Source organism: Pinus tabuliformis, chromosome J (assembly GCF_031772625.1).
Source record: "Pinus tabuliformis cultivar Carrire ecotype Pingquan chromosome J, CPIR1, whole genome shotgun sequence".
In the NCBI taxonomy this organism is placed as follows: domain Eukaryota; kingdom Viridiplantae; phylum Streptophyta; class Pinopsida; order Pinales; family Pinaceae; genus Pinus; species Pinus tabuliformis.
The window spans coordinates 1,302,667,453-1,302,680,083 of record NC_142295.1 but is presented as its reverse complement, the minus strand read 5'-3'; positions in this window follow the sequence as shown (position 1 = coordinate 1,302,680,083).

The following is a 12,631-nucleotide window of genomic DNA, read 5'->3' as shown; positions in this document are numbered from 1 at the left end:
ATATTTGGTCACCAAGCGAGGATAATGGATTTCAAAGTAAAAATAAATAAATAAAATAATTATTACTTATTCCTCTAAAGTATAAACTAATGGATGGGATATTAATACTTCCAAGGGTTAAAAAGTGACCTTGTCGAGGATATGGACACCTGTTGACAGCAATGGCACCAATTGTGACATTCAAGTATATATTTAATCTAAGCTCATAAATAAACTTTGTTTTATTTAGTTCAAAATAAAATCTATACATCGCTATCTAAAATAAGATTATACCTTATATCTAAGACAAAATATTTTATATAGATGTTGAATTCTAAATGGTTCTTACAAAGATATTTTTACAAGGAAAAGTTGAGTCCTAACATCTTATCTTTATTCCTTTTTCTTTGAACTTCCTTGCTATTTTCTGAGCGATAATTTTTTTGCCTAATGTGTCACCAATTCTTGTAGTACTCAACAAACCCCATTTAATTTTTTATTTTAGCCATAAAATAAAATTATGGGGACCCTTTTTGCATTGCATGTAGGCTGTGAGTGTGTCTACTTAATTTCAAGTCTATTTTTCGTTTTATTTACACTTGTTCTATTTTTGTAGTTTGCATAATTTTGATTAAGTTTGTTTGTTAATAAATTTTTTAAAAACATTTTTATCTTCAACATATTAGATTAATAAAACATATCCCCCTGAGACCAAGAAGTGTGTATAGCTTTTATTCCTTAATCATTAAATAAGTGGATATTGTATATCGGAGATATCAGAGCTTTGACATCATAGGAACCCTTTTAGAATGTCCCCATGTCAAAACCATGATTCATAATAATGTGGCAAACCCTTTTTATAAGACTTCACAGTGTTTATTCAAACATATCATAAAATCAAAGTCAAACCATTACAAAATTGGTTGTAGTTTATTGAATGGAAGACCAACATATCTTGTAACCTTCCTCCGCTCCCTTATATCAGAGAATTCAATATCAGAGTTGTTTTATGTGTCATCTCTAAAAACCTCTGACCTCCAGTATGTGATATGGCACCTCCCTCCAATCATCGATATCCCTCAAGGCCTTTGCCTTGATATGTCGACATATCACTACGTTGATCTCTGGACTTCTATAAATTCCTCCCTCTGATCGTCGACACACCTGTAGTGTTGGTTTAACCAATCTCAATTTACTGAGACTACAACATTTTATTGTCAATCCAGGGTAGGTCTTTCTTCTTCAACGGGGTCTGCACCGTTTCTGCTGATACACTACAAACAAGAATGAGAAAATGGAGAAAAAAATAAAATATGTCACCAAACCAAATTGTTGAATCAAATCACTCATGTAGCAATTAAAAAAATCCACATAATTGACTCACACTTCATAAATATCAATTTAAGGGTGTGCCATGTAATGACTAATATCTATTACATCTGTTTACTACCATTTTGTTGATTAAATCAATGTAAAAACCTAATATAAATTGGAACAACAATGATTGTAATTCATGATTTGTACAAAAAAAACAAGAAACCATAGAACAATTAGCAGAAGTAGGATGTACACTACCTCTATCACTGTAGTCCCTGCCAAAGACGAGGGCCCTTCCTCCTTATCAAGGCGCAAGAATAATACAAAAGTAATTAATGAATCAACTGAAGAACAGTAACAACATCACCATAATGATTAATATTAAGAATAATTCAGAGTTTCAGAGGTAGAGTAACAATACTCTCTATATATCGTGTACTTATACATAAAAAATCGAGTTCCTTTTATAGTTATTACATACCCGAAATTAGAAACAGATTAGTCACTATAATCTCATGATTCTTATGCTGATAAAAAATAAACGTAGTTACAACCTATTTGTAAACATGAATATAAATTAGTTAGGATTGCAACCATTTGGGTCTGTTTCTTCCAAAATAAACAATTCCTATTGTTGATAGCTATTATGCGGAATAGTACCCACACTTGCCAACTTTGGTGCAACAACATCCTACGAGTGAATAATGGTTTAGGATGTTTTGGAAATCGTTGGAGACAACACCCTTGGTGTAACAATGAACCTTTATATCAATGGGTGTTGTAACAACATCATGTAACAAAACTCAATGTATAACAGGAACGTGTAACAACATTCAATGTGTAACAGCAACCTATAAAAACATACTCGGTGTAACAACAAACTTCTCCACCATTCTCTGTAGTTAATCAACGTTGCCTCTCTACTACATAACCTTGTTCCCATGAGAAACACCTGAAAAGGATAAGGGCTTCCAAAATACTCCTTCAATGCTCCCCCGGTTAGCCACAAAATGGAATAATGTTATGAAACCAGCTCAAGAAAAGATAGAAAAGATAGATCAACGCCTTAAAATTCAGCCTCTTCGAGGGGGCAACCTCCTTTACATTACATAAATGAACAATTCTTGGATGATACAAATGACAAAACCTCCTTTCTATATATCGGAGTCTAAGGAGTCACAATATAATCCAACCGACCTAACAATAATAATATAAAGCCACAAAAATAACAATAGAGGGATTCTATGGGGCACAGAAATAACAATAAGGGGGTAATAGGGGCACAACAATATAAATAAGGGGTATAACTATAATAGTAATGGGGTAATCACTAGTATTATAGGGACCCAACATGCCCCTATCCTTCAGAAAAGTGTTGTCCTCAACGCTTGAGTAATTCTGGATACTTCTGCATAAAATTCTCATCCTCCCATGTGGAATCTTCAGTGGATAAGTTCTTTCAATTGATAAGATACTCTGAAATTGATCGATTCTGTAGCTTTCGAGTTCTTGTTTATGTGACTGCTTCCGGTTCCAATATAATTTTTCCTTCCTCGTCAAGTTCTGGAAATATTGTTTTAATTAGGAGTTTGTTGCCTATAACCTTCTCTAAACATGAAACATGGAAAAGTAGGTGCAATCGAGAAGATGCAGGAAGCTCCAATTTGTATGCCATAGTACCAATCTTTTGCAACACCTTGTACGGACCATAATACTTTGGTGATAGTTTATTATCCTTCTTAGCTTGCTTTAGGGACATTTTCTTATATGGATGTAGCCGTAGGAATACCCAATCACCTACATCAAAACTTCTTTCACTGCGATGTTGATCTGCCTGTTGTTTCATTCTATTTTGTGCCAACATGAGGTTATCCTTTAAGAGTTGGAGGACTTGTTGTTGATGTTCAATGTGATGTTACACTGCCTGAACCTTAGAATTTTCTCTTAAATATGATGTGATGGATGGTGGTTAATACCCATAAAGTGCCATAAATGGGGTCATTTTTGTTGTTGTATGGAAGGAAGTGTTATACCACCATTCAGCCAGAGGCAACCATTTGACCCATTGTGTCTGTTTATCAGATACAAAGCAACGAAGATATCCTTCCAAACATTTGTTTACTATCTCAGTTTGCCAATCAGATTGAGGATGATAAGATGAGCTATGAGCTAACTGAGTACCAAGACAAGAAAATAATTATGTCCAAAAATTTCCAGTGAAAATGGGATCTCTGTCACTTACAATAATCTTTGGGTTTCCATGTAGCTTTTGAACTATTTCCATAAATGCAGTAGAAACTATACTAGCTTTAAATGGGTGTGATAATGCACAAAAGTGTGCATACTTGGTAAGTCTATCAACTGCCACCATGATGACACTCTTTCCCTCAGACTTGGGTAAACCTATGATAAAATCCATTGAAACCTCCTCCCAATGTTGGCTTGGAATGGATAAAGGTTGTAATAGAGCCTGCATCTTAATTGTTTCAACTTTATTTTGTTGGCAAACCAAACATTCCGCCACAAACTTTTGAATATCTGATTTAAGGCCATCCCAAAAAAATTCCTTCTTAACCCTGTGGTAAGTTTTTAAAAATCCTAAGTGCCCTCCTAAGGGAGAAGTGTGCAATTCCATAAGAATATTTTGTTTTAGCTGGGAATTCTTACAGAGGTATAAGCGATGTTTGTACCATAATGAATCATTTTGCCAGCTAAATGTATCAGAAGTACTAGAATGTTGTTGTATCTTTCGAATAAGTGCCCACACTTCTTCTTCATTCTTCCATTCCTCCCTTGCTTCGTTTATCCAATCTGGTTGGATAATAGAAATGGCACACAACAATGCTTCCACATCCTCATCCTTTCTTGAGAGTGCATCTGCCACCACATTTTGCTTCCCTTTTTTGTAGATGATTTCAAAGTCATAACCCAACATCTTTGTGACCCACTTTTGTTTCTCTTCAGAGGATAATCTTTGTTCTAAAAAGTATTTAAGGCTATCATGATCCGTTTTTACCTTGAAGTGTCTTCCCATTAGGTAGGGTCGCCATTTCTTAAGTGCATGGAGTATTGCCAACATTTCCCTCTCATAAATAGCTTTGCTTAAAAACTTTCCCTTGATTGGACGACTTTCAAAAGCAATGGGTCTTTCATCTTGCATTAGAACAACACCAATTCCATTTCCTGAAGCATCACATTCCACAATAAAGGTTTTTGAGAAGTCCAGTGTAGCTAAGACCGGTGCTTGGCACATTGCCTCTTTAAGATGTTCAAAGGCCTTTGTTGCTTCCAGAGTGCATGAAAATGAATCTTTCTTCAATAATGTTGTTAGAGGTGTTGCTATTATCCCATAATTCTTAACAAAATTGCAATAATACCCTGTCAACCCAAGAAATCCTCGTAGATGCTTTATGGATGTGGGGATTTTCCATTCCTTAATGGCTTTAATTTTTCTAGGGTCTACCTTAACTCCATGAGATACAATATGACCCAAATATTCTACCTCCTCGACTCCAATGAAACATTTAAATCTTTTTGCATATAATTGTTTCTCCTCCAATAGTTGTACCACCCTATCAACATGTTCAACATGATCCTTCCAAGACTTGCTATAGATTAGTATATCATCAAAAAATACTAACACAAATTTTCTAAGGAATGGTTTGAAAATTGAATTCATCAATCCTTGAAATGTTGAAGGTGCATTGGTAAGGCCAAAAGGCATGACCAAAAATTAATAATGGCCCTCATGAATTCTAAATGCCATTTTCGGAATGTCTTCAATCTTCATTCTGATTTGATGATATCCCGAACGAAGATCCAACTTGGTGAAGTAAATTGATCCATGCAATTCATCGAGTAATTCATCAATGACAGGAATGGGGAACTTATCTTTAATAGTGAGCTTGTTGAGCTCCCTATAATCTGGACACATGCGCCATGATCCATCCTTCTTGTGCACCAATACTACTGGAGCTGAGAAAGAACTTTGACTCGGTTGAATTATACCAGCCTCTATCATTTTTGCAACCATACGTTCAATTTCCCTTTTTTGGACATAGGGATATCTGTACGGCCTTATGTTTGGAGGAACACTTCCTCGAATCAGATGAATAGCATGATCATGATCACGCATAGGTGGGAGACCTTTGGGAGTCTCAAATACCTTGGAATGATTGTCCAGGACTTTTTGGAGATCTGGAGCAATAGATGATTCCAATGTGGAAACATCTAGTGAACATAATCGTGCAATTACACCTCTTTGATCCTTTTTTAGAAGATTAGTCATGCCATTAGAGCTGATTATCTTTCCTGGTTTCCCTGCAATACCCCTTAATTCAACTTCCTTTCCTTCCACAAAAAATTTCATGAAAAGTTCTTGAAAATTAAAAGCTATTGTACCCAATGATTGTAGCCATTGGACTCCTAGTACAACATTGGCACCTCCCATTGGAATGGAAAGCATTCGGCTAGTCAATGCATATTCTGCGATCGATAGCTTGATATTATTGCACTTTCCAGAGCAATTTATTGTTCCTCCATTTGCAATCATCGCTTGACACTCTGGTGCTGGATATAGGAAGCAATTCAATTCTTTTTCTACCCTACAATGAATAAAATTGTGGGTGATTCCTGAATCAATCAACACTATTACCTTTTTCTTCTTGATTTGTCCTTCTATCTTGATGGTTTGAGGAGTGGTAATTCCCGCCAATGCATTACAAGATATGGTCGGATTTACTTGTTCTTCATCTAGTCTTTGTTCCTGGAGTATATCCTCTTCTTTTGACATTTCTTGCTCCTTTTCTTCTTCCTCTTCACAATCTATGTAGAATAATTTCTTCTTAGCACACTTATGACCTTTTGTGTATTTTCTATCACAATTGTAACAAAGCCCTTTTGCTCTTTTTTCTTCCAATTTTTGTGGTGTCAACCTTGTAGGTTGTGGAAGACTAGGGGCAACAACACTTCCGCCTTTATAGTTGTGAGTGGTATGCTTCCTAGTTGCCATAATTTTGCTTTCCATTTTCCTTGCTAACCTGAATGCCTTCTCTAATGAATCAGGTTCCCAAAGGCGAACATCATGTTGGATATTATCCTTTAAAGACCCTATGAACACATCAATCTTATGCTCCTCTGGAATATCTTTTACCCTTATGTTCAATTTTTGGAACTCCTCAATGTGCTCCATTATTGAACCCTTTTGTTTGAGACTTATCAATTGGCTAAAAAAAGAGTTTCTTTTTGTGTCCTCATAATGTGCTATCAATTCTTCCGTAAAAATTGCCCAAGTGATAAATTGTTTACGAGAACAAATCAATTGATACCATACAAACTGATTTGGTTCCAAATATACATTTGCCATATGTACCTTTTGTGCATTTTGCACATTATTGAGATCGAGGAATTGCTCCATCTATAATATCCATGTGGTGGGATCCTTGCCATCTAACTTCCTCATATCGATTTTTGGAATATGGTGATTCTTCGATCCAACATTAGTGTCTATGGAATCATGATTAACATTTCTTTTGTTCTCATCATGAGTTTCCTTTACTACCTTTTCACCATTAGTAAGTATTTCTTGTAATAAATTTGTCAAATCTGTCTTCAAATCTGCCATGCCTGTCTTCAAATTTGTGTTCCAATCTATCTTCAAATTGTCCATCTTAACTTCCACGCCATTTATCTTAGCTTCCACGCCATTTATGTTAGCATCTGTTGACTTTTGTGAGCGTGACATTTGTTGCACTTGTTCTTGTAATTTTGATATATCATGTAGCATTTCTTCCTCTTCTTCATGAGTCATGCTAGAGCTTTCAGGTTCCTTACTAGGTGTTTGCATTTTATTTCCTCAGGGCTTCAGTTACCAATAATAATGCTCTACTATCCCCTTTGAATTCCTTCAAAATAAATTCTCAAACCAATCTTAAGCAAAAAATTAAAAAATCTACACACCTTTTTTCACTTTGTAGGAGCTCAATATTTCCTCTGATGTATCTATGTACTTTCCAATCATCTAGTTCTGAATTTGTGACCTATAGTAGCTCTCTGTGTCCTCTTCCAGTGCCACCAGTCTGATCCAAATTGGATACTCCAAGAAAGAGTTATGCACAATCTCCCAAGATGACCTGATTATAGACCTTTCCAGAAGAGCTAAGTTGTATGCAGTGCCACGTGTACAATTTTTGATATTTGGTTCTGAAAATGATATAAAAGAAACTACTGTCCATCCTCTTTCTGTACCTTCTTACAAAATTTCAATCTGATTCGCAGAGAGAACGTTATGACAATTTTCCCGAGGTCACCTGTTTTGAATGTAATTCAGGAGTCTGCAAAAAGGCCAACTTCCTCAGATCATATCCACGAAAATATCACTGAAAAATCTCTGAAATTCGGACCCAAGGTTCCCCGCGATTTTTTCTCAAATGAGTTTTTTTTGCGACTTCTTAAACGTCACAAAAAAATGTTATAGCGAAAATTCCACGATGACCTGTTTGGAGCAGCGAAACCCTAGAATCCAAAGCTCTGATACCAAATGTTATGAAACCAGCTCAAGAAAAGATAGAAAAGATAGATCAACGCCTTAGAATTCAGCCTCTTCCAGGGGGAACCTCCTTTACATTACATAAATGAACAATTCTTGGATGATACAAATGACAAAACCTCCTTTCTATATATAGGAGTTTAAGGAGTCACAATATAATCTAACCTACCTAACAATAATAATATAAAGCCACAAAAATAACAATAGAGGGATTCTATGGGGCACAAAAATAACAATAAGGGGGTAATAGGGGCACAAAAATATAAATAAGGGGTATAACTATAATAGTAATGGGGTAATCACTAGTATTATAGGGACCCAACAAATAAAGCATCGTATTATTCAGTAAAATATGGAAAAATAACATGACATTAGAACAAGTAACAAATTTGAGAAAAACAGGAATTAATCATATAAACTTCATAGGCCTCAAGGATAAAAGGATTAAAACAGGGGAAAGAAGGTGTAGAAACTAGGTAAAAAGCCACACCCAACATCTCCCCCTAACTCAAGCAACTACATGTCCCCATAGAGAATCTCAGCTTCTACTGCTATACCCATGATGCAAGTATTTAAAATTATAAGCACCAGTAGTGTCCTCACTGAGATATATATACCGTTAAATGGCCATCAACAAAAATTGTCATGATTCTTCTTCATAGTGGCATAGGTGATAGTCTGACTAATACTCTTCTACTAGCCATGAAATCAAAGGGAATTTAAATTTGAGCCCAATCCGGAGTGCTGCCAATGTTTTCACGATCTGAGCATACTCAGGCACCCATGTAATAGCAGCCACAAAATCTTTGTACTCGAATGGATCCCCTTCTTGCAGCTCAGAGCTAGAGGCCTCTATGCATTTAAGACAAACTACAAGTGCTTGGCTTCTCATATGTTCATACAGGTTTAGGCAGATTGTCACAATCCTTTTCCTATAGATGGCCAATTGTTCCCTGATCTCTGGAGTGGTTAGGAATAGCTTAAACTCACACTTAAGTTCATAAACCATCCCTTTTTTGGATCTAACCAACTATGATGTCCTTTCTTTATTAGTTTTTGCTGATTTCATGGCCAAATGCCACTCAATCTGGTTCCTCATAAACGAAAGGAAATCGTGCAACTACAACTCTCTCATATAGGAGAATACACTTGCTACCATTTTCATGCTGACATACTCACACATGAAATTATGAAAAAATAGGTTGCAAAGCAAGCTCTATTCGTCAATGTCACTGGAGAAAAAAATCTCAAGAAAGGGTTGAAGAACCCAAATAATACATATTCTCAAAAACTTCTTTTAATTGAAATAAATAATATCATTCCCGAAAGAACACTGGATATGATGGGGATCGCTACATGCATGTGTTGGAAATAATACTGAGAGGGGGGGGGGGGTGAATCAGTATTATCAGAACTATAAAAATTTTTCAATGCTCAGAAACATATACGCTACTTTCATTAAGTGAACCAGCGTGTACACGCAACTGTGTATAAAGAAAACAACGTATAACTAGAAATCTTATAATTCAGTCAGTTTATCTTCAGTTAAGTGCATGAGGACATTATTCACCATATTAAGAGTAAACAGATGCAGTAGAACAGATCACACAGAAACCGCACACATGAACACCAAGATATAAGGTGGAAACCCAATGTGGGTGAAAACCACCTGCTGCAAGTTGTCTCTATCTTTCTTTAATATGAAACTTCAGTTTACAATCTTTTTGTACTGGTGCAGCCTTATGCCAGTACGTAGGCTACAACCTGCAGAAGGCTTCAACCTTCTCTCGTTCTCCAATCTTCCTTGGAAGGGAGCTCCAACCCCCTTTTCTCTTGTGCTAGCTAAGATACTAGTACGTAGGTGCTGGCCTACAATCTTCTTTCCTTCAGGTACCACTTTTCATCAATTTTCAGACTGGATACTCCTGAAGCACAACATTACAATCTGAAGACCATGATTCATTCACAAATCATATAAAACAACCAATACTAGCATCATCAATCTTTGAATCACTGAACCACTGAAACCCTGTCAAACCCAGTCACCAGAACACAGAGCAGACTACAGAACTCTGCAATAACAGCCAGATCCAGCTGCAACCAAAAAATCAAGCTCCAAAAGATATACGCTACTTCAATGAGCTAAACCCGTGTATACACGCGCTTTTATAGAAGCCAACCTGCGTACAAATCTAAAAAATAAATTCTCTCAACTTGCAGCTGTACCAAACATCAGTTAGACCCAGAACATAACATTGCGACAGTATGCAGATGTAGAAATAGACATAATCAACCATATCATAATAGTGCATTTCAAACCATTAGATCCCGATCTATCCTTAGATCTAGTCTTCCATCAACCAATGTGATCTCTCCTTAGCTTAGATCAAGCAACCCAGAACCTGCATATCAGATCTCTTTCTTTTTTAGATATCCAAGCCTTTTCAAAAGATGATTTTGCCTAATGATCTTCTTCTCCTTATATAGCCTTAGGCCTTGCTCAATACCAAGAGCCAAAACCATAGAAATCCAAAACCATCAACTTCAAAACTAGAGATCTACACGTCTGTCGAGGTACTTTGGTCCAAAGACATGGGCACAAGTACCGAGGACTAACTACCATGTACCAAAAGGAAACTTCCCGACATATACGCCCTTTTCTGTTCATGCATCTGCGTGTATACGCGCCTTAGTATATAGCTCTCCTGCGTATACGCGACTTAGTGTGCATATCACCAGCGTGTATACGCAACTTTGACTTAATTAACCTGCGTATATGAGATTTCTCTTCATTCTTGTAGTCTGAACGGAGATTTGTCATCAAAGAGAGTTGCCATCAAGGACAACACCTGTATCATAGCGCCATACCTGAGCCAAAATGCCAACAATCTCCCCCTTTGGACTTGATGGCAATCTTCAGATCCTTAGAATCATTCTCCCCCTTTGTCATCAAGGGCAAAGGGCTATGCTCCCCCTGAGGACATGCCGATACCTCTGCCTGGCTGTGCTGAATCATGCTCCCCCTGACTGTAGGCAAGATCTGCAAAAGATGTTCTTCAAACGAACCAAGACTTATACATCATAAAGGACCTTTCTATCACCAAAAGACTTAATACATACATTCATACTCCCTACCAAGAGGGGACATATCAAAAACAACCAATTATATTACATCATTCATCCCAGGCATAGTGGGGAAACCAACATAGGCCGTTACATGACCTTGACACCATAAAAGAGATATTAGAAAAGAGATACATGACATAGAGACAACAGATCTAGACCAAGACTTATGAAAATCACCAGCAACATCTGATAAACATCTTTTTAGATCAGCAACCAGGATTTCTGTCTGAGCTCCTTCTCCTGAAACCAACAACCAAAACATCTAAATGCCAACAATGCTTTATGAGACTTTTAAGCTGCTCCCCCTGAACGTGTGCCTGCTGCACCCCCTGAAACTGTGCCTGAAGAATTCTGACATACCCATCTCAGACCTTTTTAAACCAGAGTTTGCCCTTGCTGTTCAGAACTTCATATACGCGATTTCTCCTGCATAAACCAGCGTATGTACATGGACATACTTTCTGCAACAAGCGTACAACATACACGCGACTTACCTCTCATAAATCGGCGTATATACGTGGATATCCCTTACATAACTTGCGTATACCAACTTTTCTGTAGAACAAACAAGCTTCAACAGCAGGATGAAGCATCAACTACTCCCAGCTTTTTCTAAGATATTCAAAAGTTTCCATGGGCAGTGGTTTTGTGAGAATATCAGCAACTTGTTCCTTAGAAGGAACATACTCCAACTTGACCTTCTGCTCAAGCACTTGCTCCCGAAGAAAATGGTACTTGATTGGTATGTGCTTGGTCTTTGAGTGCATGACTGGATTCTTTGAAATGTTGATTGCACTTGTATTATCACATAAGATAGAGACTGGTGGAGTGCAAGTGATTTGAAAGTTCTGCAAGGTCTGCATCATCCAAAGAAGTTGTGTGCAACAAGATGCCGCAGCCACATATTCTGCTTCAGCTGTAGATAAGGCAATCGAACTCTGTTTCTTGCTGAACCAAGATACTAATCTGGAACCCATGAAGAAAGCACCACCACTTGTGCTTTTCCTATCATCCACACTTCCAGCCCAATCTGCATCTGTGTAAGCATGAAGAGTGAGATCTGTATTTCTAGGATACCATAAGCCATAGTTTTGGGTCCCTTGAAGATACTTGAATATTCTTTTGACTGCTTGAAGATGGGTTTCCTTTGGGTTGGCTTGAAATCTTCCAACAATTCCTACTGCATGTGTAATATCTGGTCGGGTACCTGTCAAATAAAGCAAACTCCCAATCATGGATCTATAAGTGGGTTGGTGAACTGCTGTTGATTCATCATTTGCACTGAGGCTGCATCCTGTAACCATGGGTGTACATACTGGCTTTGACTCTTCCATGCCATACTTCTTCAAGATCTGCTTGAGGTATTTGGTTTGAGACAAGAAGATACCTCCTTCATTTTGTTGGATTTGCAATCCAAGAAAATATGTCAATTCTCCAAGTAGTGACATTTCGAATTCTTTCTGCATAACCAAGGTAAAGTTTTGACTCATAGTCTCTTCATTGCTGCCAAAGATAATATCATCTACATAAACAACAAGAATTAGCAATTTGTTATTTTCAACTTTATAGAGATTGCTATCTGCTGATCCTTTTGAAAAGCCTTGTTGGTGAAGATATTTGTCCAACCGATAGTACCAAGCCCTTGGAGCTTATTTGAGTCCA